Genomic DNA, 27,201 nt, shown 5'->3' with positions numbered 1-27,201 from the left:
TTAAAACCCTAATGTGTGCCTGGCCATTTGGGTTTTAAGCGAAGACTTATCACAGTGTAAAACCCTTCATTTTTATCCCTTCGCTGAGGGCTTCTTTTTCCTTTTTCCAGGGTGTCATTAAAAATCTGATGCCAAGAGCCGGGACTTGGCAAGGTTTGCAATATAATTTGCAATCTGCAGTGTTTGCTGGCTAGCCCCCACCTGCCCCCCCTCTTTTTTTTTCCCCCTTACCAGCCTGCCCGCTAGAGTCAATAGGGGGCATCGCTCATCTGTCTAAAAGAAAAATAGCAGCATACTAATTAGAATTCTATTTGCCAGAAGCCTCGGAGTTGCTGTGCTTATAGATTTCAAGCTTCTTTTGTTTGAATTAAATTGCCAACTTTTTTTTTTCTTCCTTCTTTGCAGTTGCATGAGGAGCGGGTGCCTTATTTGATTGAAGGGGGGTTGGGGGGGAGGTTGTGCGCGGGAAGAGTCTCAGCTATGGAAAGGCTGGGGAAATGTCAGGGTTGTGTTTAAAAATGCCTGGTATGCTTTTCAGGGGTTGACTCCTGTCTTTCGCAGAGTTGTTTTGGGGGAACTGGTGGGAAGGTGGAGAAGTTCAAAGGGCAGAGGTTAGCTCCCCAGTGGAGGCCCCCAGCCCGTGCCCCTTGCCCGATGCTGAAATTCTGGGAGAGCTGATGCACTTTCGCCCCATGCAAAACCAGATAGTTCATGCTCGGATAAGAACTCTGGGCTGGGATCACAAAGCTGGTTGATAATGGAACACGATCTCTCTTGCTGTGTGACATATTCCTCCCAAAAGTGGGGGGATGGAGCCTGCAAGACCAAGATGCAAAGAAAGAACCATATTTAATATTAGCCTGTTTTTATGACCCTTTAATCAAGTTCTTACGGCCCTTTATTAAAATGTCAACATTCCCCATGAAGAATTTGAAAATAATGTCCATGTTCTGTTTCAAAAAAAGCCCAGCGGTAGAAAACTTGGGGTTCCAGAGAAGTACCCAAATGCTTTGCTCAGGAATCCTCCATTGATGCAACATGACCCTGTTGTCAGGAGTTCATCCCTGAATCCTACAAAGACCTGGAGCTAACCAAAGGGAAGACCAGACTTATGAATCCCACCTCACAGACACTTACAATTTGCCTCTGAACTAAGCTAATATAAAGGCTTACAGCAGCCATAATGGTTAATTGTCCTTTGAAACACAAGAAATAAGAAACGTAGAGCCTAGTGAAGACTTGTATACATGACAATGAAATGTACCCTCCAAATGCAATTGTCTGCAAAATAATGAATGTGTGAAGACAAAGTGGTATTCAATATAATAAAAATGTACTGGCTGATACAACATAGAAATTGGGACTTCTATTCCTTAAGTGATTTTATAATGAAGGAAACACTTGGTTATGAAGCAAAATAGTTCATTTTTTGCACGTTGCACCAGGACACTGGGGCCAGGCCTGGAGTGCTTTACCCACCACCACCCAATAAAACCTGTCTCTTCTTGCCTGTTTCTAGGCTGTGATAGCCTGTAAATATGCTAAAAACCCAAAAGGAACCTTCATGAATGAATAAAATGAACCATAACCTCTATTGTTAATTCTAACCTCTCAGCTACTTAGTGGGTTTTTTTTTTTTTTCTTTATTAGTAGGCAGTCCAATTCAAGAGAAAAGAATGAGATCTTATTTTTGTGGACCTGTATGTTACATGGGAGCAAGTTCAAAGGGAATAATCTCAAAGAGATTTGCTGAACAGAATATCTGCATCGCTTGGAATTGACACATTTTAATTGAAGTAGGTTTGGGGTCTGGGCCTTGCCTGAGCAAGAACTTACTTTTGCAATGGTTGCTAAAGAAGCAAACATTTCGGGATGTTTAGAAACTAGCATTGCTTGTACTTGAAAGAGAAAGTTGTAGTCGTACAAGCATTCCTTTCTCCTTCCGTCTTTAAATGTCTTACTAGTACTCCAAGCTGAGAAGCAAAACATTGATACTTGAGGTAGCGTGTAAAGCCCAGAGCCAACTTCACTCACATTTCTTTGAATTGCTTTTCCAATTCGAAGCCTCTAAGAATCTGGTCCTCCTTTATCTCTTCTTGTTATAAAAAGTGGCAGGAGACAGAATGGCAGAATGACCCACAAGATGGCATCTGTCACCAGGGGATTTTTCCTGTGTTCCGCAGGCCAAATTTTGTTTGAACTTGCTGTGGCCTCTGTCACAACTTCAATTTCCCTCCATTCTTGCCTCTTTGTCTTTATCCCCTTTGTGCAGGCCCAGGCTGTTTACCTGGCTTCTGAAACCTTTTCCTTCAAGAAGCCCAAATTAAAAAAAAAAAAAAAAAAAAAATGTTAATAGCAGCAGTGAGGGTATAGGATGGTGGACTGCTGCGGCAGCCTCCTTGAACTTGGAGTCAGTGATGGAAATGGCTGTCTTAAGACTTAGATTTTCCCCACAGACTCACACAGACACTAGGCCTGCCGGTGAGGGAACTGACTGCCATGCTGATGAAGCTGGAGGGTTTGGGTTGCTTTTAAGGCGAATCCATGACAAATGGCTGAAATAGAAGTGCCCTTAGATGGGTCTGCTGAATTTTAACCCTGGCCAGAGTTAAACCATATTAAATCCAAGTTCTTAGTTTATAGACGAGTCAAAGGTGTAATCGAGGGAAAGGATGATGTCTTTGAAGAGCCAACAGGTTTATAAGAAAAAAGGATTCATCCCTCAAGAGAACGCGGACCTCGGAGAATTTTATGTGTTTGGCAAGTTAGAGACATGAGGTTTGGGAAAATCTGCATATCCAAGAATTGGTTAAGGAAATGATTAGATTTCAGTGCATTAAATCCGTCAATGTGTGCAAAAAGATTCTGCAACTGTGCCGGCCAAAGGTCAGTTTCATTATCGGAACCATGAAACGTCTTTAAATGTTAAAGTCATTAACTTATTAATATGACGATGAGGATGAATATTACTTTATCAATATTCTTTGAAATGAATTCAATTCAAATAACAGAGATTTTTTTTTTTTTTTGGTCTCATATTAATTAACTACATACCATTCAAAATAATTAAAAACCAGTCTGGAAAAGTGGGCACGGGGCAGGCAGGAGCTGGCGGGGGGGGGGGGGGGGGGGGGGGGGCGGTCAGTGGGGAGGAAGCCAAGGATCCCTTGCCGGAGCGGCGTCTGCATCTTATTGTGGTGATGGCCAGGGAAAGTGACAACTTCCATGGACAGGAGCCTTGCCCTCCCTCCACCTCTCTCTGCGCCCTTGCTTTGCCGAGTCAGAGGAGGTGATGGGGAATGCCTGCCACCAGCGAGGCACAGTGACCCATTGTGTGATCAGATGTGGTGACAGCCCCCCCTTCCATTCGGGCGGGGTCTGCGGCTGCCCATCACCAGGCACTGTTCCACCGGGCATCCCAGCATTTCAGTAATGGCCCTAGAAAGGGTCTTGAAGCATGGTAATTAAAGTCCTCTACAGCTGGTGTCATGAAACAAATAAGAGAAATGCATTGCGTGTCAAGGACAGCTAACATTTGTGCTTTTTTCATAATCTTTTTTTAATCATTGTTGTTTCCTGTGTGAGCACTGTTACTTCTGCTTTTTTTTTTTTTTTAACTCCCATCCTGCTCACTTGGGAGTCATTTTTAAGGTCAGCCAGTATACATGAATCCTGCCTCAAGTAAAAATTTACTCCTCCTGATAGAAATGACAGGCCTGTACAATAATACATGAAAAAAAGTCATTCATTATTTATTTTTAAAAAGCAAAAATAATGGACTGTCTTTTTGTACATTATACAGGTGCTAAATGAAAATGCGTGTGTGTGTGCGTGTGCGCGTGCGTGCGTGTGTGCGTGTGTGTGTGTGTGTGTGTGTGTGTTGTTACAGAAGTACTATCCCTATAATGTCTCCCTGCTTTTCTGATTACTCCAGGCTTTCTGCAACTGGAGGAATAAAAAAACACATTTTTCACAGCACTCCAATGGAACATGGTTGAAACATTTCCTTCGAATTTGCCTCCTGCTTACTTCTTGTTTTTGATGCTGTTCATCTCCCAATGGATGAGTCTTTTCTTTTCTTCCCTGAGAAACTGAACGAGGCAAGGAAGGGGAGGGGCAGTGGCAGGCAGAGGGGCAGGAAGGAGAAGCGGAGATCTTTACTGTGTGTGCATTTATCTGTCTCTAAGTAGGACTTGAATATAATTCAGTGAGACACTCCTCTCCCTTTAGAGCTGGGCACAAAAACAAGCTCATGAAATCAAACAAGAGGGCAAGAGCTTATCTTCCCCCAACAAATTTATCAAGAGAGAGTTGGTGGTGGGCTTAGGAAACTGTCATGGAGGGGACAAGGTGGAGATCAAATGTACTGTTGAGTAAGGAAACGAAGCACAAACTTTGCCCAGAGCTTGGGGACAATGATGCTCAAAGATTAACCCACCCTCTCAATTAACACCTCACATGAAAATCCCCACAAGGTCATGGGATCCGTGCTTCGGTGCGGTCAATCAGCGCCGCCCGCCTCCATACAAACCGAGACCGAATGCAGAATTAACACCGGTCCCCAAGCCCTCGCTCACAGACTCACGTCAGATTAAGCCCTTGCACAGAGAAGATATGAAAAGCATTTCTAATTAGGGTCTGAGGTTACTGGTTAAAATGCAGTCGAGCAGTCTACCAACCATTCTTCTCCTTTTTTATAATTTTAATTAAACTCAGATACTATTTAATTCCTACCTGCATAGATTTAGTGCTACTTGAATGCAAACCTGATAAAGAATACTCCTGATCCCCACTTAGCTGCCACAAGGACTTATTAAAGAGGGGGTGACTGCCTGCAAGATCTTCCAGGAGTCCCTCTGCAATAATTACTTTTCTATCAAATGAAAAGCATAATATTTTTCCGTAAATAGGTTTTTTCCCTGTGAAACTTTGACTTCTCTACTCTCTTGACAAAATTGTAATTATAACTTCACTGTAGGGGTTACTTTACCATCAGGCTAGCCATTAGAATGCTTTTCCTTGCACGCCAAAGCTCTGTTTTCTCCTGGCTTACAGAAACTTGAGATGGACGCTGGAGAATTTTTCGCACAAATGTATCACTAATTAGATGTGGATGTGTTGCTTCTGTATTTAAAAATGCTACTGACCAGACCCTCTTTGAATTATTAGGAATTCCGCAGTGTGCCTGAGTCCTTCTGCCATTGTCTGATTAGTAGTCTAGTGTCTTGGTACCAATTTTTAATATCTGTGGTGACCCCGGAAGCCTTCAACAACATCTTCAGCATACTAAAGCCTCGCTTCTCCAAAGCACAGGTCTGAATAATTCAGGACCTGTAACAGCAGTTTTGCCCTTATGAAACCATTTGGGCAACTTTGGGATTCTAGAATCTATAATGCTAACTTCCTTCCCATGGCCTTTGGATTACTTTCCCAACGGTGGTTTCAAATAGCCATGATTTCAAAAATGGTGTTCTAATGGCCTCCTGAAATAATAACTATATCAAAAATTATCCAGATAAGTTCCCCTTTTGAGTACTTGTAACAGAACTCCTGCTTCGCCCTGCAGCATCATGCAGGCCCCAAATCTCCTATCTACTGGATAGAATAAAATACAATCTCATGTTCCATTTTAGTAAGTGTGGCCGCCATTTTTAATGGCAACATTAACATGAAAATGCACGCTGCTATCATTTGACCATCTATTCAACGTTTAAGGAAAAACATTTTGAATAAGTGATGTTCTAAAAGAAATATGTTTATGATCCTTAACTCATTTGATGCCATTCTCAACACAAGATTTATAGTCTCAGAACTAAAAGGAGGGATCATGAAATCTAGACTATTAAGTGACCAGACTAACTTTTTGTACCTCTCTTTTCTTTTTCCTCATAAGCCACAGGTTTCAAAAGTATCCAAAAAGGGCTAGATTCTCAGATAGGCAGCTTGGACCCTGGGACTGTGGCACCAACAGGGGTAAGTTCAGTTCAGTGCTGTTTACTGAAATGTCCTGGAAGTTGCTTTAGACTGTGTTCTAAAGGGCTCTCTTTTCTTCGTAAAAAAAGAGATTTTATCTGTCCCTAACCTCTGTGATTTCCATTTCCTACCAAATATCTGCACACTTGTTCCATGCCCACTTTTCAAACCGTGCCTTTTATAAATCTCCTCAAAGCTACCTTCTAATTCTGCAATATATTCACAGAAGCTTGACTACATCCTGATTCTTCCTACCTCAAGGTTTTGAAAGGTAGCACAGCAATATGGTGGGTTAGTACATGCAAAGGGTTTGAACAATGCTAGTACAGAAGAAGCACTTCTTCATTGGCATTTAGTATTATCAGCCACTCTTCCTTGCCTGGAAAGTCTCCCCCACTAGTATGTGCCTGTTGAAGACCCGGGGGTCATTTCAGACCCCTGTCTTCCAAGAACTCCCCCTTGGTACTCCGGGTCAGAATTAGGAATCTCCTTCTCTCCCATGTGTTCCTTCTAACATTTGGGCATTTATTATAGTGGCCTGTGCGGGTCATGTTTCTCTGGCTGTATGCCACAAAACCTGAACAATTTGCCCCAGACTTTGGTCAGGGGGTAGAATGTTCTCAAGCTACAACCAAAGATGCGTGCCCTTTCCAGAGATGCGTCAGATAGAGGCAGAGCCTGAGTTCATGGAGGGCAGCCTGCCTGGTCTGCTTGATCTCTGCACCCGAAAGCTCTAAGCCCAGTGCTGCGAGCAGAGCAGATGCTTGGTAAATGTTTGTTAAATTAAATCTCAGTCAATTTGCTTCGATTTACTTAGAACTCTCTGGGTAAGTAATCAGTTCCTATACCATTCAATGAGTTTTTAATAGCATTTACATTGGACTCTCCATATAGGTTAATCAGAACCAGCTCTCCTAACTCCCCGGCTTTATACTCGGGGATTTCAAACAAACAGACCCAGGTCAGTGCCTTTGCCCATCTTACCCAAGGCTGAAACTGAATGGGGAAACCCTTACTCTACATGGATTTCTCTTCCATTCACAAAACAGACATCGTAGAAGGAGACATGCCAGACACACCAGTCGAGTCAAAGGTTTGATTTCCATGGCACTGTATTTCCATGGGACTGTATTTCCAGTGAATGATCAGCTGTCTAAATCATTGAGAGGGACTGATTGTAGACTGTTCCCTAGCTGCAGAGTTGAGATGTCACTATTTCAGGACGTGTTGAAAATTTTCAAGCACTGAAATTCAAATGAAAGGACCCAAAACATAAACCCAAAGATAATCATGAAGACTTTGAACTGCTTCTGTTCCATGAACACTATATCCTACCAAAAAAGGAGTGAACTTTGCTTTGAACTTCAACTCCTTTTGTTATTCTTTTCTTTGGCAATTTTTCTGATGCTCCAGAATAGCCAAACATGAAGAAGAAGAAAACTGGGGCTGTAGGCTCAGAGGTAAACAGAAAAACACGTAACAATGTAAACGATGGTTCAACATAGATAAGATATGTTTTAAGGATCAAATGCTGCCAATGGGATCCTGAAAATCTTTAAATGTGTGAATTTTCCCCTAGTTATCTTGTTTGAAAAGATAGTTCTGAGCTTCTCTGCTTAAAATTAATATTTATTTGATTAACATATATGGATTAAAGGTGACTTGGAAAACATAACAATATATAAGCAAAATCAATCCCTTCAAATCTAACACCTGAAAATTAAAACTAATGTTCGAGAAATACCTTGTGCCAAGATATTGTTGTCTTATCTCACTTCGCTCTCACACTGACTTCCAAAATTAACCAGGTGTGTCACACATGGTGAGGTAATTAAATGGGTTGACTTTCTGTATGAGATTATTTGCTACAAATAGTTCGATTTCGAAAGCGCTCTTGCTATGATGCATGATAGTTGAGACTCCCGTTTTATAGGTGGGAAAACTGAAAATTGAGGTTCAAAGAGACATAACATGCCCATTGCTGCATATTTAGAACACCAGAGAGTTAGGATTAAAAGTTGAACCTCTCCCATCTCAAGTCCACATCCTTTCCCCCTCCCGTGAGTTTCTTTTCTCAAGGATTGTTTTGTTTCTTCACATTTCCCTTCACTCCAAAAACATTTATTGGCAGGCATTTATAATGGCAGGCATTATTTTAGGTTCTGGGAGTACAGTAGCAAGCAAAACAAAGTCCCACCCTCCCTAAATTTATATTCTAGTGAGAGACGCAAATGGTATATTAACTCTCAGGAGGCAACAGCAGCTATGAAAAAAAACAAGCAGGGCACAGGGCTGAAGCCAATGAAGGTAGAGGGCTTTTTCCTTTTTTTTTTTCTTAAGATTTTATTTATTTACTTGTCAGAGAGAGAGTACAAGCAGGGGGAGTGGCAGGCAGAGGGAGAAGCAAGCTCCCCGCTGAGTAAGGAGCCTGATGCGGGACTTGATCCCAGGACCCTGGGATCATGACCTGAGCCGAAGGTGGGTGCTTAACCGACTGAGCCACCCAGGCATCCCTAGAGGGCTATTTCTGATGGGTGGTCAGACACTTTTTGCTTAAGCAGAGACCTGAAGGAAATAAATCACACAGGCCAATTCCCTGCCAATGGGCACCTAAGAAATCAAAACAGCCCCCCACTTCACACAAGTGAACTTTGAGGAGTCAGGAAATGGCAGATCAAGGACAAGATCTTGCTCCCACCTGGACAGGAGATGTTTGGGATGGTAGCTTGGCTTCTCCTTCCCTTTCTCACTCTGCTTTGCTGATGTCTGATCTCGAAGTCATTAACGACAAGCCAGCTTTGCTTTTTGCTAGATAAGAAGTGGGGAGCTAAGCCTTGGGGTACCATCTTTATTGAACCAGTCCATATTTCCCATAACATTGTCTACCACAAGTTTTACTTCGGTCACAACAGCTTTGAAACAGAGGACTTTGTAATGGCAGAAGCAAGTGAGGCCCTAGACCTGAGTATCAGGGACCCATGAAACCCCAATATGCAATCCTTTCGACTTTCATGTAAATGTTTACCCATGATGAACTTCACAATGTGCATGCCTAAAATGGATGCTCCACATTTTTTTTCCATCCAGGCACCCGTTTGACTCAAGGACACATGCTACATGCTCAACATTTCAGATTAATGAGTGTAGGCCCACAGCAAAGCCAGGTTAATATATTTCCTGGTTGCTCCATCTGATAGGCTCCATCTGATATATCATGCATGCATGTCCCAGGGAGTTCAAGTTGCCTAAGAGAGCAAATATGAAAATCACAAAAGATTTTATTTCTCATAAAGGCTCTATAAAGCAAAATCTGCATAAAGCAATATTCGGCAACATAACAACAATAATGACAATATAATAGCGATAGGCAATGCTCTATTCAATGTGTAATTAATATTTTAATTATTTTTCTCAGTAATATCTGCATCCCACTGTGCAAAGTAACTGGGTCTCGTATTTTTCAAAGATGACAAGATTAGCATTATTAATGTTCTAGGATGTGTGTCTTTATTTTTTAATGTTATTAATGCTACTAATGGTGATGAATAAGAGAGTCATTATGAGGTAAGGAGGTGGTTCGTTCTGATGACCCCACTTGGGTCCCTGGAATTTAACTTTCCACATTGGTTAATAACTTATCTGTGGCTGAGGCCGACTTTTTGTGTATCCCAGTTGTATATCCAATGTATATTTATGTCTACTAAATTATTTTAAAGAGCTTTAAAAATAATTGGCCTATAATCTCACACAGATAGTTTTGATTGAGATGAATAGAATTTTAGAACTATAAACATCAGAGTACTGGTTTTTAGAATTTTTTTTAAGAGAATGGTGTTTTTACTGGCAGAGAAAATTATAAGCCTTCACCTTCTCAGCCTTAGATCTCAGGGACATTATCTATTAAATTTATGGGACGTTTTAAAATAGTTTAGTTTCCAAAAATTCTAGGCTGTCCATACACAGTATTGTGTTTCTCATAGTGTAAAGCTGGGCTAGCTTTACAAACATAGCTAACTGAGCACTTGGAAAGGTGGCTCGATTGAATTCACATGTGCCATAAATGTAAAACACTCTCTGGGTTTTGAAGACTTAGTCCAAACAAAACAAAACAAAACAAACAAATAAATAAACAAAAGACAAAGCAACACCAGATCTCATTAGTAACAACTTAGTATTGATTGCGTGATAATGTTTTGGACAGTTTTGGGCTGAATGAAATATTATTTAAATGTCACATTTTTTCTTTACTTTTTAAATGCAGGTACAAGAAAATTACACATGTGGCCCCCATCACATTTCTACTCTTTGGGTACCATTGCTCTAGAGCATGATCTTTGTAACTAGTAATCAACCCATTTTACAGATGGAAAAAACGAGTTCGTAGAGATTGTTTTGGGGATCCAAAATCAAGCAGTTTGGCTCTAGAAGCCATGCTCTTAAGCCTTGTGCCGTGGTCCCTTAGAAACAAGGGGCTGGATCCCCAGTGGTTTAAATCCTTCCCTGCGGATAGCCTGAGCTCAGGGGTGGATAGGAGAAGGCTAGAACCATCGGAGCTCCAGTACCAGAAGAAATGTCCAAAACAGGCCCAAACAGCTCTGAGACAGGGCAACAATCACCTTTGTCATCTAAAAATATTCTCAGCTGCAGTGTGGCATTGTCCCTCCTTGAGGACAACGGCCAACTTTCCCTGAGATCCTTCCGCGAGGAAGGCAAGAGCGGTCATCATGCTCCTCGGCCCCATATTTGCATCGGTGACTGGCACTCTATTAGGATTGGTATCAAAGGGGTGGGATCCTGGTTTCCCTGGATTTGGGCCTTTCACGCCTTCTGATTGATAGCTCCTACTTGTAAAGCGGTCACCCGCGCAGCTGTCTACTCCTCCTGTCCGCCTCTCCACTGCGGTGGATGCGATTCTGGTTTCATTCATCAGTCCCCTTGAATAGCAACATCCTCCAGTCGGAGGCAAACCTGCTGTCGTGGTGCGGGAGCCCCATTTGCATGCATGCGCTGTCCTGCCAAGCGTTCCGTGGCACTGCGTCTGCCAACTGACAGGCAGCCTGTGTGGATTCCATCCCTGATAAGTTTTCTAGTTTCTCAAATTATCTGTGTTTTACTTCGCTTTCATGCTCAAAGCATAACAAATTTCTTTGATATATTTCTGTGTGCTGTGGAATGCCGATGGCGTCAATTGAACTGTATCGCACCACGGAAAAAGCTGTTTTTTGCAGAGCCTATAAATATCTGCTGCTTCATGATGTCTTTGATTGTTACGTAAACTCTGATCATTAAACATTGATCAAAGATGGCTTGGAATCAAATGGCTTTATGCGATGATGAGATGAGTGCAACAGGCAAAGGTCAGGATTAGGTGTTTTGTGTGCGCCCACACCCTCATCATCGAAAAAGCTTCCAGTGGACTCGGAGATGTCAGCTTCTGTCCACTAGTCTGAATTTAATGACATGCATAGTGCTAGAATTTTCCTGGCTTACAATATATTTCTTTGGAAACGTAAAATTGTTAAGTGACTAATTCTGCCTTTTGGGAATATTGTAAACATAGAAAAATCAAAACTTGAAAAATAAATAGCTAAGCAGACAAAGATAGACAGGTAGAGATAGATAGCCTTCTGTTTTTTGTTTTTGTTTTTGTTTTGAGAAGGAGAGAGAGAGCAGGGAGAGAGAAAGCAGAGGGAGCAGGAGAGAGAGGATCTTAAGCAGGCTCCACGCCCAACACATAGCCCAACTTGGGACTCGATCCCATGACCCTGAGATCATGACCCGAGCCAAAATCAAGAATCAGATGCTCAATGGACCAAGCCACCCACTTGCCTCCATTCTGTGGTTTTAAATGATTTTTATTTCCTTTTTATGTTGATAAACATGTAATATCTATTTATTGTAGAAAATTTGAAAAATATAGAACATTACCTCAAGAACCTAGGAAAATTGCATAGGAGACAGAAATAATCTATTAACATTTCTCATTCTTTGCTATGCACAAAGATTGTTTTTCAAAATGGTGGACTATGCTGTGCATTTGCTCATGTCCTATGGCCCTCAGCACCTTTTATGGTCACTTAGTTATCCTGAACATCTCTCTCTGCATTAACTGTTTTTCTATATGTGTTTATTCCCTTGATTATGGTGATGGTTTCACAGGTATGTGCATATATCCATATGTCAAATTGTATACATTAAATAAGCACAGTTTTCTATATATCAGTTATGCTTCAGTAAAGCTGTTAAAAATGTTCTCTTATAACTTCTGTTCCAATCGCTATATGGTAAAACCTGTGGATGTATCATAATTAGTTTAACTAATTCCTTATGGTGAGACAGAAACGTCTTTTCTCTTCATGTCTGTAAACTGTCTAGCACATTGGGGATCACTGAACGAAGACAGGTTGATAGGGACCGATATAAATTAAATAAGTAATGTAAAGTTTGTAAAGATCAACTTATTTATAGACAATGTTATATTCACACCCAACATTGTCAATGGAAACAGTCTCTGAGGAAAGTAAAATCCATTAAGGTTTTAAAAATGCATATATTTTGTTCATCTGGGCAAAGTCCTAACTCCAGGGAGAATGATCTCCCCCACCGACAGCAAGATCTCTTCAATACATGCTGACTTCCGTTCTCCCCAGAAACTTCCCATAAGTATCAAGTGGATCCTGATTATTTGCCACTAGATTCAGAGTTTTCATTTGTAGCAATTCCAGTTTAGATACTGGACCATTAGCAACATCCCAAAGTCATGATCAGAGTGTCAACATGCTCCTTGACTGACGCATGACAAAATGCTTACTGTTCAACTACTTTGATGTCAGAACAACTGAATCAATGCAAAATTGCTGTTTAGTAATGTCATTAAAACAGAGCAAATGACATGTAGTCTAGTGGACATGGGTCCGAATAATAAGTTAGTTCTCTCATCTGAAAAGAAGAAAGTTTACTAGATGATTTCTAAGTTCTTTTCTTTCTCTGAAATGCTGATATCTGTGCATACTTGAATTCTTCATCCTCAGATCACATCCTATATCAAATACTGAGCACAGTGAACAGGCTCATCTTACAAAATAAAGACCACATTTGAGCATGTGTTTGGAGAGACAAATAGAAAGATGATAGATACAGGTACAGATGTGTGTATATATTTGCTTCAGCAGCTCCCCAGGGGACCCCAGCTCACAATATACACAGCTTTCTTTGAAGCTGGGCTGGTCCTATTATCTACCTTAACCAATACAATTTTGCATAAAGTGATGCTGCCTGCAGTGAGGTTTTATACTGAAGCCTCGATAAGTCCTAGAAGCTTCTGTGTTTGCACTCTTAGAAGCCAACTGCCATGTAAGAAGTTGACTATCCATAGACGACCATAACGTGAGGAAGCACAAGCAGCCCATTTATATGCTTGGAGAAGAAATGAGGTCCTGGTCAATAGCCTGCAGGTGAGATCCCAGCCAGCACTAACCCCCAGCCACGTGGACCTTCCCGCCAACTTACCACCCAGTGATACCATGCACAGAAACAGAAATGTCTGGTCAACTTGCAAAATCATGAGATATCCTAATTGTCCTTATTTTAAGCCCCCAAGTTTTAGGACGGGTTACTATGCAGCAACAAGGAATGATATCTATTAACCATTGTGATTGACTACAGAATAATATAAGGGGCAATCTTTCATATTTACATAATGACTGGCACATGTATGTACATACATATATGTGTGTGCATGTACTACATTCTCACCAAAATAATAATTAAAATCACAAACAATTCAGCTTAAAAACAAAATCACATAGGTTGACTTGAAACAAATTTCCTGCACTCTTTACCATTAGGATGGTGATGGGAGTCATTACATTCTTGAATTAACTGGAGGAATATTTGGTTTATGCTATGCCTGTGATAGATTCAAATCAACAGATTCATGAATACACGTTTTCCTCTAGGTCAGGAGAAATTTTATTCCAGAGTAACACAGTTAAATTGAGTGGAATTCGTGCTCACCAAGTTCCAGGATGCATAATATGTGTGATAACCATGTCTGATGTGACAGGGCCTGATGGGTTGCTGGCTGGAAATAAAGCTTCTGCCATAGAGAAGGACAATAGGAATTTATATTCCTCCAACCAGCCTTCAGCCTGTCTTATAAGCAGATGTATCTTACTTTGAATATGGACAGGGACTTCCTCTGAGAGATGGTGGGAGAGTAATCATGGAATCTCTCTATCTCTCTCTCCCCCACCCTCTCTCTTTTCTCTCTCTCTCCCAAATGAGCTGCATAAACAAAATAATAACCATCACACAATTTTACCAGCAGCAACAAAACAAGAAGAGGTACTAACTTATCCCATATGCTTCCTAACATGCCAGCGGAAGAGACTTCCTGGCTTAGCAGGATGTAGGGCTAACCTTGTCATCAGTCTCTATCTTAAAAACAAAACCAACTGTGTAGAATTAGAAACACCCCCTCTCCTGGTCAATGCAAAGATAAATCTCACCGACTATGCCTGTAGCAGCTCTTCTTTCTCCATGTGACCTACGGTTTACAAGAAACTTCCATCAATAAAACCTCACCTACTGACAGGTTATAATTCCCAAGATCATAACTCACCTGATATTCGTTCTACTTTGGCAGCTTTTTACAGATTCAATAGAAGAAGCATCCATATTCTAGCAAGTAGGCTGCTTCGAAAAGCACAATGTAGGCCGGGTTAAAGCCCATACACATGAATAGAAAATTCTAGCACCAGATACAGACTTGACCATGTGCTTGCAGCTGGGAGCAGGCAGGGGGTGGGGACTCATTGAACTTTTGAGACTTGTTGCTCCCTTCTCACCTCTGCACATAGGGCTTCATTCAGAAAATCTTGCTCTGCCACCTTTGACTCACGGGTATTTTTTTCTAAAGTTGCTGGGCTTCTGACTCTCTGTTCTTCATTTCTCTGGATAAATGGACTTGACCCCAAAGATGCCAAAGCAGGTTTGGGTTTCGTGCTCTCTTCAGTCCCCTTGAACCTGACTCCTGAGCCCCACACCTCTAGCCAGACCAGAATGACCCTCACAGTCAGTTCACATGCTATGAGAAGCCCTCATCCTCCAAGCTCAGGTGAATGTCCAATGTTCCAATATGGTACAAAACCAAGACACTTATTCATGAAGAGCATGGAACTGAAACCTAGCCCCCCAGTTGGTCATCCCGTTGTTGGTACTAACTTCTGTTTTCTGTTTCAGATTACTACTTCAATGGAGAGAGAGCATACAACAAGAGGATGGTGAAGCAAAGAGAAATGGCCAGCCTTGACTGATGAAAAAAGACAGGTGTGGGGATACGAAGTGAATTAGGATGAGAAAGCACACATACCTAGCTATCTTGAAACTTATTTTTTGTGCACTGAAGCTGATATACTTCTGGTTGATTTCTTTTTGTTATGGTTGTTATTTGTTGAACCCTACAGGTGACTTACAAAAAATAAAGTCTTACAGATCTAGGACTAAAATAAGTCTGGTTCATATCTGAAGGCCCACCGAATAGAATAATACAGCATTTAGCAGTACCCAGTTAAATATTTGTTGATTCATTGATAGTTTATATATTTTAAGTGTATTTTCCTTAAAGTAAGTTGAAAATTAATATGCACAAACCTCTAACAAGTAAATGAATTCTCATCCCACTCACTCTGTAAAGAATGCCACAATGTCTGTCTACTTCTTCTGATTTGCTACTGTTCACACCAGCTTCGTAGGAAAAGTTTCAATTTCCCTGCAGAATTTTGTGTGAACACACTACATATCTATAAAATTGTGTGTGGGTGTGTGTGCCTGGAAGGTGTTAAGCAGTTATTTATAGAAGGAAGATCTTGCACCCTCCATTCTAGGGGACAGTCTGTATCTGTGTATGTTCCCAGGAGTCATGAAAAACTTTTACCAATTAACTTTTACAAGTCAAATGATATTGAAACACAGCATAAGCTGCCTATAGAAGAAATACCACACTGAATGCTTTTGAAATGGTAGTAACCATCTCTCTTCCTAAGACAGAAATTTTTTTAATATCAGGAATTCTTAAAGGTTTAAAACATTGACATAACTAGGTTGAAAAACAATTCTTTTTATTATAAATAAGCGTTATTTATACATCTTGCCATGTAAGGCCACTTTAAAATCATGAACAGCTTTTGAAGGTAGGCATCATATAACTTATTATATTATTATATTTCTCAACTTGGCCAGGCCTGAGGAAGCTGAAGAAAGCATTCACTTATATTTTTATTGACTTTAATAATTTCTTTTTTAAAATGAGCCAAGATGTCCTTCAACAGATGAATGGATGAAGATGTGGTTCATATATACAATGGAATATTGCTCAGCCATCAGAAAGGATGAATACCCAGGATTTGCATCGACATGGATGGAATTGGAGGGAACAATGCTAAGTGAAATAAATCAAGCAAAGAAAGACAACTATCATATGGTTTCACTCATATGTGGAACATAAAGAATAGCACAGAGGACAACAGGGGAAAGGAGAGAAAACTGAATGGCAAGAAATCAGAGACGGAGACAAACCATGAGAGACTCTGGACTCTAGGAAACAAACTGAGGGTTTCAGAGGGGAGGGGGTGGGGGATGGGGTAACCAGGGGATGGGGTAACCGGGTGATGGGTACTAAGGAGGGCACGTGTTGGGATGAGCACAGGGCGTTATACGCAACTAATGAATTGTTGAACATCACATCAAAAACTAATGATGTTGGCTAACTGAACATAATAAAAAAAATGATTTCTAAGTCAAATCTGAGTTGTTTAATAAAAAGCAAGATTTTGCTTACAGTTAATCAATAAAGATGAAGACTGACAAAATCTGAAGATTTCCTCAAAACCCATATATCTCTTTTGATACACCAGAGGGGTTAAAACAATCGGTCAAAACAATTCCAATCTTGAAAGTAACAAGAGCTTTGGGCCTAGCATTTTGAGATACACCATAAGGGACCCACCTGTCCTGCCACACTTTCCTGAAACCCCCACCATAAGACTTGTTATTCAGGGTGAAGAAAGTGTCCTGAAGGCCAATGTTAGGACCCACTAGTACTCCCAGAAGGGGCAGACACTCACTAGCAGGGGATTATCAAATCAACTGACTTGGAAGGTTAGGCCTTACTAACCTAGAATGGTTCATGGAACACACGAGTGTGCAGGAGTGGTTGGCATGACTATTTCCAGAGCAGATAATGATAGTTGGCATGTTAACAGAAGTTTAATCATTTTGAAATTAATAACTTAGCAAAAGCATATAGATCTAAGTAAGGGCACTGCAATGATCATTGAGCAACAAAAAAACTCTGGGTACAGAGGAAGGGGTGGTAGATGAGTCACAGCTAAGCTGTGAAAATGAGGAGATGCCATAACACTGTGGGGTAACATGCAAGTTGATTCCTTTCTCACGTAACTCTGGAGGTTGGAAGTTGGGATGGTGGGGCTTCCTCAGAATTCACTCATGGCCTCCAGTCCCTTCCAACTTTTACCACTGTTCCCTCCGGTGTCATCTTCACCTAGATGGAGGCAGCTGAGTCACTACTATGAACATAGTCCATGTCTTACCCTGAGAGAAGAGAAGAGCCCATTCCCGTGTTTCAAAGTCCCAACCCGGAAGTGGCACACATCATATTCACTTACGTCCTATTGACCACACCTAACCATCAGAAAGGCTGAGAAATCTCATCTCAAGTGGGAGGTCTATGTCAGCAGAAACTGTTTCTGGGACAGAAGAGAAGAGTGCTTGGGAGTAGATATCTAGTAGTCCGCCAAGACCAGGAATGGTCTATTGAAGACCATGCAGTGTTTGCTGTAGAGTCAAGACAGACTCTTTTCTGTCACTTTTGTCTGAGTCCCCTCCTCAGCATGATTGCCAGGTACCAGCTTAGCTACCACCTTGGCCATGGGCTGTGTGGTCCAAGAACTGGCAATTTCTGCTGTTTCTGAGAAAATCTCCTGCATGACGGCATCCATTTCATTGAAGCTGACTACTCCCAAGAAAGACAGGCATTGTTTAAAACTTCAGCACCATTTCTACTTTTTTTTTCAGCCTTTGAGGAAACAATCTTGACATTAGAATTCTGAAAATGAAGTAAACACTCTAGTCAGTTCTTTTCCATTTACTTACATTTGAGAGAGTTGGCTGCCAAGCTAAAAGGCACTAATGTATTCTCCTCACTCCAAATACATCAAAGAAAGAATGAAAAGATATTGCAAGTAAAGTTTTCAAAGCTTTTTTCTTTCCTTCTCTTTCTTTTTTTTTTAAGTTGGCTATTTAATGGAAATGACTACTATGCAGTCCACAGATTATTCTTATTAAAAAAATAAGGGGAATCCATTTACTGCTTTGTAAAGAGTAACTTTGCAACTTCTAAGTACTTTTAATCCAGGTGCTTCATAAAGGTGATACTCTAGGTTACTGCTTTTAAGGCAGGAAGTCCATACTTGAATATGGGAGCGGCCCTAATGCCAGGTACTATAACTGCTGCTGAGGGTCCCTTGAAAAAAAATGCCTTAACCTTCTTAGCAGCCAACATTGGTTGCTATTACTATTCATACTTTCATCTTTTTAATGTGTCCCACCTTTAAACTCATCTATCTAAATTTTGGAGGGAACTCCTCATCACATTAGGAATGCTGTCTATACAGACAGATTTCCATCCGTGAGGAAGCTTTCCTACCACTCTTTTCCAAGGACTGGCGTTCACTCTCTCCCCGAGTGACACCTTTGCACATTGAGCAACAGCTAACAAATGTCTGCTGTCTTCCTGACACAATACTAAAAGCTTGACGTGGTTGAGCTGATGGTGATGGGGAAAATGAGGAGGTTCCAGCTGGCTTAGGGTCCACCTCAAGCTCATTGGCTACTTCACACCACACACCTTGCCCAAAGTATCTAAGAAGCCATGTGAACTGGGTTCTAACAGAAGAGGGAGTGCTCAGAAACTTTTCCCATCTCCAAAGGTCTTGTGCGCTTTTAAAACCCTATCCAAAAGAGGGTCCAAAGGACACTTGTATTAATTTTCTATTGCTGCCGTAACAAAATACCACAAATTTGATGACTGAAAACAACACCATTTATTATCTCACAGTCCATATGAAATTGGCTGGTTTCTCTGCTCTGGGTCTTTCAGGACAACATCAAGGTATCCACTGTCAAAACCCTTATCAGCAGGCTCTGAAAACTGGCTTCTAACCCCATCCAGGTTGTTGGAAAACCCCAGCTTCCTACAATTGTAAGACTGTGGACTCCACTTCCTGGCTGGCTATGGGATAGGGGCTGAAATCTCTCTCTGGTCCCTGTCCTTGGGCCCCTTCTTCTCAGAGTCAACAGTGACCTCCTTAGGAATCTCTCTGACTTCTCATTCTGCAGCATCTCTCTGTCTCCAGTTGGAGAACATTCTCTGCTTTAAAGGGCTCATTTGATAAAAGGGAGCCTATCCAGATAATCTGAGGTCATCTTGTTTGAATTTCAAAATCTTTATTGTCTTGGCAAAGTCTATTTTGTTGTGAATATGGTGGCATATTCAGAGGCTTCAGTGATTAAACCATTCTGCCCACCACAGGGCCTAACCATAGATAACAGAACACAGAAAGTGTTCTCCTCTAAGCTGGGAAGTCATACCTAGTCATGGTCAGACTTGGGGGAGAGACGAGGTGATGCAGTCAGACTATCTACCTGAATCCCAGAGCATGAGGGGGTAAGAATAACAGATCATTTACAGCTGGTAAATTATTGTTGGAAACAGACAAGACCCTAGGTGGGTTAGGTCAAACCTGCTTTGTGATAAGCCAGAACTTAAATTGTTATGTGTATTTTGTTTTGCTCCTTTATTTAGTTATTGGTTGGCTAGTTAGTCTGCTGATAAGCTACTAGTTGGCTGTTGCCCTACTCATTTATTATCCCATATTTTTACAAAGGTTTGTGGTAGCCTAAATAAATATATACAATAAAATAGGCATGATAGCAGCAATAATCAATCAAAAGGCAGCTTCCTTAAGAATATGCGACTATCAGTGAAACATTATATATCACATGGCTCATAAATACAATTTCTGATATTTAGACTTTGGGGGCTAAGTTGAACGTGACATTAGGGCTTCCCAATGCTTCACGCTACTCACAGGAGAGGAAGTGAGCTGAAGTACAACTTCCAGTAGCTCCACTAACAGAGAAGGGAAAAGGAACACAGGGAGATTCTGTTGGACAAAGCACAGCAATTTTCTAAAAAGTTTCTGGAATGATTCACCCTAGAATCCTACTAGCCTTCATAGGTGGACAAACTTGACACTTACCTATGATCTAGTCTCGTCTCAGACTCTGGGTCCGCTCTAGTCCTCCTAGGCCATTTGACGACAAATCCTGATTGATGTGAGACACAGAGAGACCAAAATCAATGCACAGAAGCAAATCTGTCTGTCTGAAGTCTTCTTCTTGTGCTCCTTTCCTATTCAGGGACAGTCCCCATTATGTGTGGCTCATTGGCAGGAAACATACCCAGCTACCTTCTCAGGAGGCAAACAGGTCACAAGTACCCTCCCCTTATCAGCTGGCAACTAAAGAGTGAGTACCCAACAAGACTTGTCCAAACGGATGCTCTTACCAGGACTTCAGAAGTGTAGGGGGCAGTATTCACTCAGGAGCAGCAGGAATGTGCTTGTAGTTGACCCTCGGTGCCAGTAGTGTTAAGGGTCCAGGCAGGACTCTGCAGGCTTCACAATGGTTTCTGAGCTTCCTGATATTCTAATGCACTCCCTTCTTGTTTAAGCTAGCCAGAAGTGGTTTATTTTATTTGCAGTCAAGAACTCCACCTGATACACCATTTGTTATCTCCAAATTCTTGCTTTGTCTGGCATTACCCTGTTGGCGATATATGAGAAATGGAGAGTGCAAAACTGTTGATGAATTTACATGGAGAATCATGGTAACAGAAGGACAGCCCAGGCACAACAAGGTCAAATGTCCAGTGAATATCACTGGAAGGATAGGGACTCCACAAAGAAGGAGGTAAAAAGTCACAAGTTGGGAATTCAAGAAAAAAGTGGTCTTTTGCCCTTTACAAGTGCATTGCATAAAGGAAAATGACATCTCTGCAAATAAAGGATAAACCTAGATCCTTTGAATCATATAAGTTTGATTGTCTTGCATGCAGAGTCCCTTTGCTCCTCAAAGTAGAGTTTCATGAATTACCAAGTGCAGATATTCTTTAGAAGTCAACAATTTACATCTGACAGTATATATTATTGATGTGAATTCTAGATTGATAGATAGAGAGATAGATTCTCAGTAATTAATTGTAAATAATCAGATACATTTAGCCTCAAGTAAATAAAAATGTGACATGGAAGTGAATATCGGTATTCTAGCATGAACACCACCATTTTCTCCCTCACTCCCCCTGCAATCAGAACACTAGGTCAATCTCCTTAAAAAAAAATCTCCCAGGTTTTCATTTGCAGACTACTCTAAGATGGGAAAAACTCCCATGTTCCTCACTTTGAAGGACTCATGCCTAGAAAGGCAGCCTAAATTGATACCTTTTTGGCAAGAGTATCCCAATGATGCTCAATGGTGAGGTTTCTGTAAAGTGTGAGGCTATACAGTTCCCCCATGACCATTTTGTTTTTGTGCATTTGATTCTCTGGTTTAGTGGGCCCCTATACCATTATTCAGATTCTCAGTCCTTTTGTACAAATTCAGCTTGCCTTTAGTTCCTGATTTTACCATCTACAATTTCTCTAGGTTTATGATTTTCCAGTGGTTACTAAGCATCGATAATTTCATCAGGGTTACTGTCAAATATGCTGCTAAATAAGTTTGTGTTTCTTGTTCAGGGTCTAGCACCTTTGGGTAGAGAAGCGTTGGAACAGAAGTACACTCAGTTATGAATCCGTCCTATTGTCCTGGCAACGCTCTTAAATAAGAAGGTCACTGAAGAGAGAAGATCAGGAGTGCTGCTCCCCCTTAGAACAGGTGAGGGGCATTTCTGTGGTGGATACACCAGCTAATGCCTGAAGGAACAGAGTTAAGTCCTGAGGAAACAGAGTTGGTGGTTAGTCCTACAGACTGTCCCAGGCAAGATGAATTAGATTAGAAATGGGAAGATACTCGACTTCACTTAATATTAGTTTTCAAAATACCCAACAAGCAAGGCATCAAGGAAGGAAACTCCCAAAGGAATCTGCCAGCACAAGAAAAGTCCCTTACTAACGGAACAATCTGTCCTTTCAGCAAGTTACCCCTTGACCCTCCCCATTCTCCTCTGAGCCAGTTTCCCTGTATTTTGGCCCAGCATTTATCTTCCATCCTCACCTCTATCTAAGAAACAAACTGTGCTTTCCCTCACTTGAACTTCACCTCAGACTAGCCTATCTAAGCGATTCCATGCTGGACCTCCCAGGTGGAACACCTTGCACCTTTCAAGGCCTCCATCTAAGTTCAGACCAATGTAGCCATTTTTATTAGCTATTGCCTCCAACCACAGATAGGAACCCCTGAAATGCCTTCTGACATTATCATAAACCCTCAACAGAAATCTCCCTTACTTCCTTGCCCAGAGAAAGAAGAGGAGCAACAGAAAGATGTTCCAGTTGCCCTTAAAAAAAAAAGGATCTACAATGAGCATGTAGTATATAGGCTGATAACATTGAGAGTAATGGTGTTGGTGACCCGAGGAGTAATTGGTCATCTTGGGTTATGAAATATTGTTTTAAAACTACATTATTCTGCCTTCCTCTGAAACGATATGTTGCAGTAAGGAGAGAGAGAGAAAATAAGAGCCAGGATCATGCCGTGTCTTGGAGGCCATGTGTAAAATGTTTATCTCCATCCCAAGAATACGAGGACACAAGTGAAAGCTTTTAAACTACAGAGTGACATGATAACATTTATATTTTCATCACTTTAGCTGTAATATGAAAAACAGATTGGAGGAGGCAAGAATGGATGCCTGGTCCCTTGGACTTCGGTAATGTCAGTGGATATCAAGACATGTGGGTGGATTCCAGAGATATTTAGGAGATGAAATCAACAAAACTTGGTTATAGTTTGAATATGAGAAAGTGAGAGACAAGGAGTTGTCTTTGTATTGAATAACTAACAGGAAGGGTTATGGTGTCATATACTGTAGGAGGACAAGCTTTGTTTAGTTTTGTTATGTGTGGGAGATAAATTATAAGTTATGTTTTGAATATGTTGAATTTTAGATATCTGAGGACACACCCAGGTGAAGCTGGAATGCAAGAAGTTAGTCATAACCAGTCTGGAACAATAGACATTGGTGGGGTAGTTAGTATTTCTTTTATTTTTTTTATTTATTTATTTTTATTTTTATTGTTATGTTAATCACCATACATTACATCATTAGTTCTTGATGTAGTGTTCCATGATTCATTGTGCATAACACCCAGTGCTCCACGAAGAACGTGCCCTCCTTAATACCCATCACCAGGCTAACACATCCCCCCAGCCCCCTCCCCTCTAGAACCCTCAGTTTGTTTTTCAGAGTCCATCGTCTCTCATGGTTCCTCTCCCCCTCCGACTTACTCCCCTTCATTCTTCCCCTCCTGCTATCTTCTTCTTTTTCTTTTTTCCTAACGTATCTTGCATTATTTGTTTCAGAAGTACAGATCTGTGATTCAACAGTCTTGCACAATTCACAGCGCTCACCATAGCACATACCCTCCCCAATGTCTATCACCCAGCCACCCCATCCCTCCCACCCCCCACCACTCAGCAACACTCAGTTTGTTTCCTGAGATTAAGGATTCCTCATATCAGTGAGGTCATATGATACATGTCTTTCTCTGATTGACTTATTTCACTCAGCATAACACCCTCCAGTTCCATCCACGTCATTGCAAATGGCAAGATCTCATTCCTTTTGATGGCTGCATAATATTCCATTGTGTATATATACCACTTCTTCTTTATCCATTCATCTGTCGATGGACATCTTGGCTCTTTCCACAGTTTCGCTATTGTGGACATTGCTGCTATAAACATTGGGGTGCACGTACCCCTTTGGGTCCCTACATTTGTATCTTTGTGGTAAATACCCAGTAGTGCAATTGCTGGATCGTAGGGTAGCTCTATTTTCAACTGTTTGAGGAACCTCCATACTGTTTTCCAGAGTGGCTGCACCAGCTTGCATTCCCACCAACAGTGTAGGAGGGTTCCCCTTCCTCCACATCCCTGCCAGCATCTGTCGTTTCCTAACTTGTTAATTTTAGCCATTCTGACTGGTGTGAGGTGGTATCTCATGGAGGTTCTGATTTGGATTTCCCTGATGTCGAGCGATGTTGAGCACTTTTTCATGTGTCTGTTGGCCATTTGGATGTCTTCTTTGGAAAAATGTCTGTCCATGTCTTCTGCCCATTTCTTGATTGGATTATTTGTTCTTTGGGTGTTGAGTTTGATAAGTTCTTTATAGATTTTGGATACTAGCCCTTTATCTGATATGTCACTTGCAAATATTTTCTCCCATTCTGTTGGTTGTCTTTTGGTTTTGTGGACTGTTTCTTTTGCTGTGCAAAATCTTTTTATCTTGATGACATCCCAATAGTTCATTTTTGCCCTGGCTTCCCTTGCTTTTGGCAATGTTTCTAGAAAGAAGTTGCTGCGGCTGAGGTCAAAGAGGTTGCTACCTGTGTTCTCCTTTAGGATTTTGATGGACTCCTGTCTCACGTTTAGGTCTTTCAACCATTGGGAGTCTATTTTTGTGTGTGGTGTAAGGAAATGGTCCAGTTTCATTCTTCTGCATGTGGCTGTCCAATTTTCCCAACACCATTTGTTGAAGAGACTGTCTTGATTTTTTTTGTTGTCTGATAGCTGTGGCTAGGACTTCTAATACTATGTTGAATAGCAGTGGTGAGAGTGGACATCCCTGTCGCATTCCTGACCTTAGGGGAAAAGGTCTCAGCTTTTCCCCATTGAGAATGATATTGGCTGCAGGTTTTTCATAGATGGCTTTTATGATATTGAGGTATGTACCCTCTATCACTATACTCTGAAGAGCTTTGATCAAGAAAGGATGCTGTACTTTGTCAAATGCTTTTTCTGCATCTATTGAGAGGATCATATGACTCTTGTTCTTTCTTTTGTTAATGTATTGTATCACGTTGATTGATTTGCGGATGTTGAACCAGCCTTGCAGCCCAGGGATAAATCCCACTTGGTCGTGGTGAATAATCCTTTGAATGTACTGTTGGATTCTACTGGCCAGTATTTTGTTGAGAATTTTTGCATCCATGTTCATCAAGGATATTGCTCTGTAGTTCTCCTTTTTGATGGGGTCATTGTCTGGCTTTGGGATCAAGGTAATGGTGGCCTCCTAAAACGAGTTTGGAAGTTTTCCTTCCATTTCAATTTTTTGGAACAGTTTCAGGAGAATAGGTATTAATTCTTCTTTAAATGTCTGATAGAATTCCCCTGGGAAGCCATCTGGCCCTGGGCTTTTGTTTGTTGGGAGATTTTTGATGACTGCTTCGATTTCCTTAGTGGTTATAGGTCTGTTCAGGTTTTCTATTTCTTCCTGGTTCAATTTTGGTAGTTGATACATCTCTAGGAATGCACCCATTTCTTCCAGGTTACCTAATTTGCTGGCATAGAGTTGCTCATAATATGTTCTTATAATTGTCTTTCTTTGGTGTTGGTTGTGATCTCTCCTCTTTCATTCATGATTTTGTTGATTTGGGTCATTTCTCTTTTCTTTTTGATAAGTCTGTCCAGTGGTTTATCAATCTTGTTAACTCTTTCAAAGAACCAGCTCCTAGTTTCGTTGATCTGTTCTACTGTTCTTTTGGTTTCTATTTCATTGATTTCTGCTCTGATCTTTATTATTTCTCTTCTCCTGCTGGGTTTAGGCTTTCTTTGCTGTTCTTTCTCCAGCTCCATTAGGTGTAGGGTTAGGTTGTGTATTTGAGACCTTTCTTGTTTCTTGAGATAGGCTTGTATTGCTATACACTTTCCTCTCAGGACTGCCTTTGCTGTATCCCAAAGATTTTGGAACAGTTGTGTTTTCATTTTCATTGGTTTCCATGAATTTTTTTAATTCTTCTTTAATTTCCTGGTTGACCCATGCATTCTTCAGTAGGATGCTCTTTAGCCTCCATGGATTTGAGTTCTTTCCGACTTTCCTCTTGTGATTGAGTTCTAGTTTCAAAGCATTTTGGTCTGAAAATATGCAGGGAATAATCCCAATCTTTTGGTACGGGTTGAGACCTGATTTGTGACCTAGGATGTGATCAATTCTGGAGAATGTTCCATGGGCACTAGAGAAGAATGTGTATTCCGTTGCTTTGGGATGGAATGTTCTGAATATGTCTGTGAAGTCCATTGGGTCCAGTGTGTCATTTAAAGTCTTTATTTCCTTGTTGATCTTTTGCTTAGATGATCTGTCCATTTCAGTCAGGGGGGTGTTAAAGTCCCCCACTATTATTGTATTGCTGTCAATGTGTTTCTTCGCTTTTGTTATTAATTGCCTTATATAATTGGCTGCTCCCATGTTCGGGGCATAGATATTTACAATTGTTAGATCTTGTTGTTGGATAGACCCTTTAAGTAGTTTATAGTGTCCTTCCTCATCTCTTATTGCAGTCTTTGGTTTAAAATCTAATTTGTCTGATATAAGGATTGCCACCCCAGCTTTCTTTTGGTGTCCATTAGCATAGTAAATGGTTTTCCACCCCCTCACTTTCAATGTGGGGGTGTCTTTGGGTCTAAAATGAGTCTCTTGCAGACAGCATATTGATGGGTTTTGTTTTTTAATCCAACCTGATAGCCTGTGTCTTTTGATTGGGGCATTGAGCCCATTTACAATCAGGGTAACTATTGAAAGGTATGAATTTAGTGCCATTGTATTGCCTGTAAGGTGACTGTGACTGTATATTGTTGTGTTCCTTTCTGATCTATGCTGCTTTTAGGCTCTCTCTTTGCTTAGAGGACCCCTTTCAATATTTCTTGGAGGGTTGGTTTCGTGTTTGCAAATTCCTTTAGTTTTTGTTTGTCCTGGAAACTTTTTATCTCTCCTTCTATTTTCAATAACAGCCTAGCTGGATATAGTATCCTTGGCTGCATATTTTTCTCGTTTAGTGCTCTGGAGATATCATGCCAGTCCTTTCTGGCCTGCTAGGTCTCTGTGAATAGGTCTGTTGCCAATCTAATATTTCTACCATTGTAGGT

The sequence above is a fragment of the Eumetopias jubatus genome, unplaced genomic scaffold (assembly GCF_037043125.1).
Source record: "Eumetopias jubatus isolate StellerSeaLion01/CBP00866 unplaced genomic scaffold, mEumJub1_p1.0 scaffold_7, whole genome shotgun sequence".
Lineage (NCBI taxonomy): Eukaryota > Metazoa > Chordata > Mammalia > Carnivora > Otariidae > Eumetopias > Eumetopias jubatus.
Note: the sequence above shows the minus strand (reverse complement) of the source record.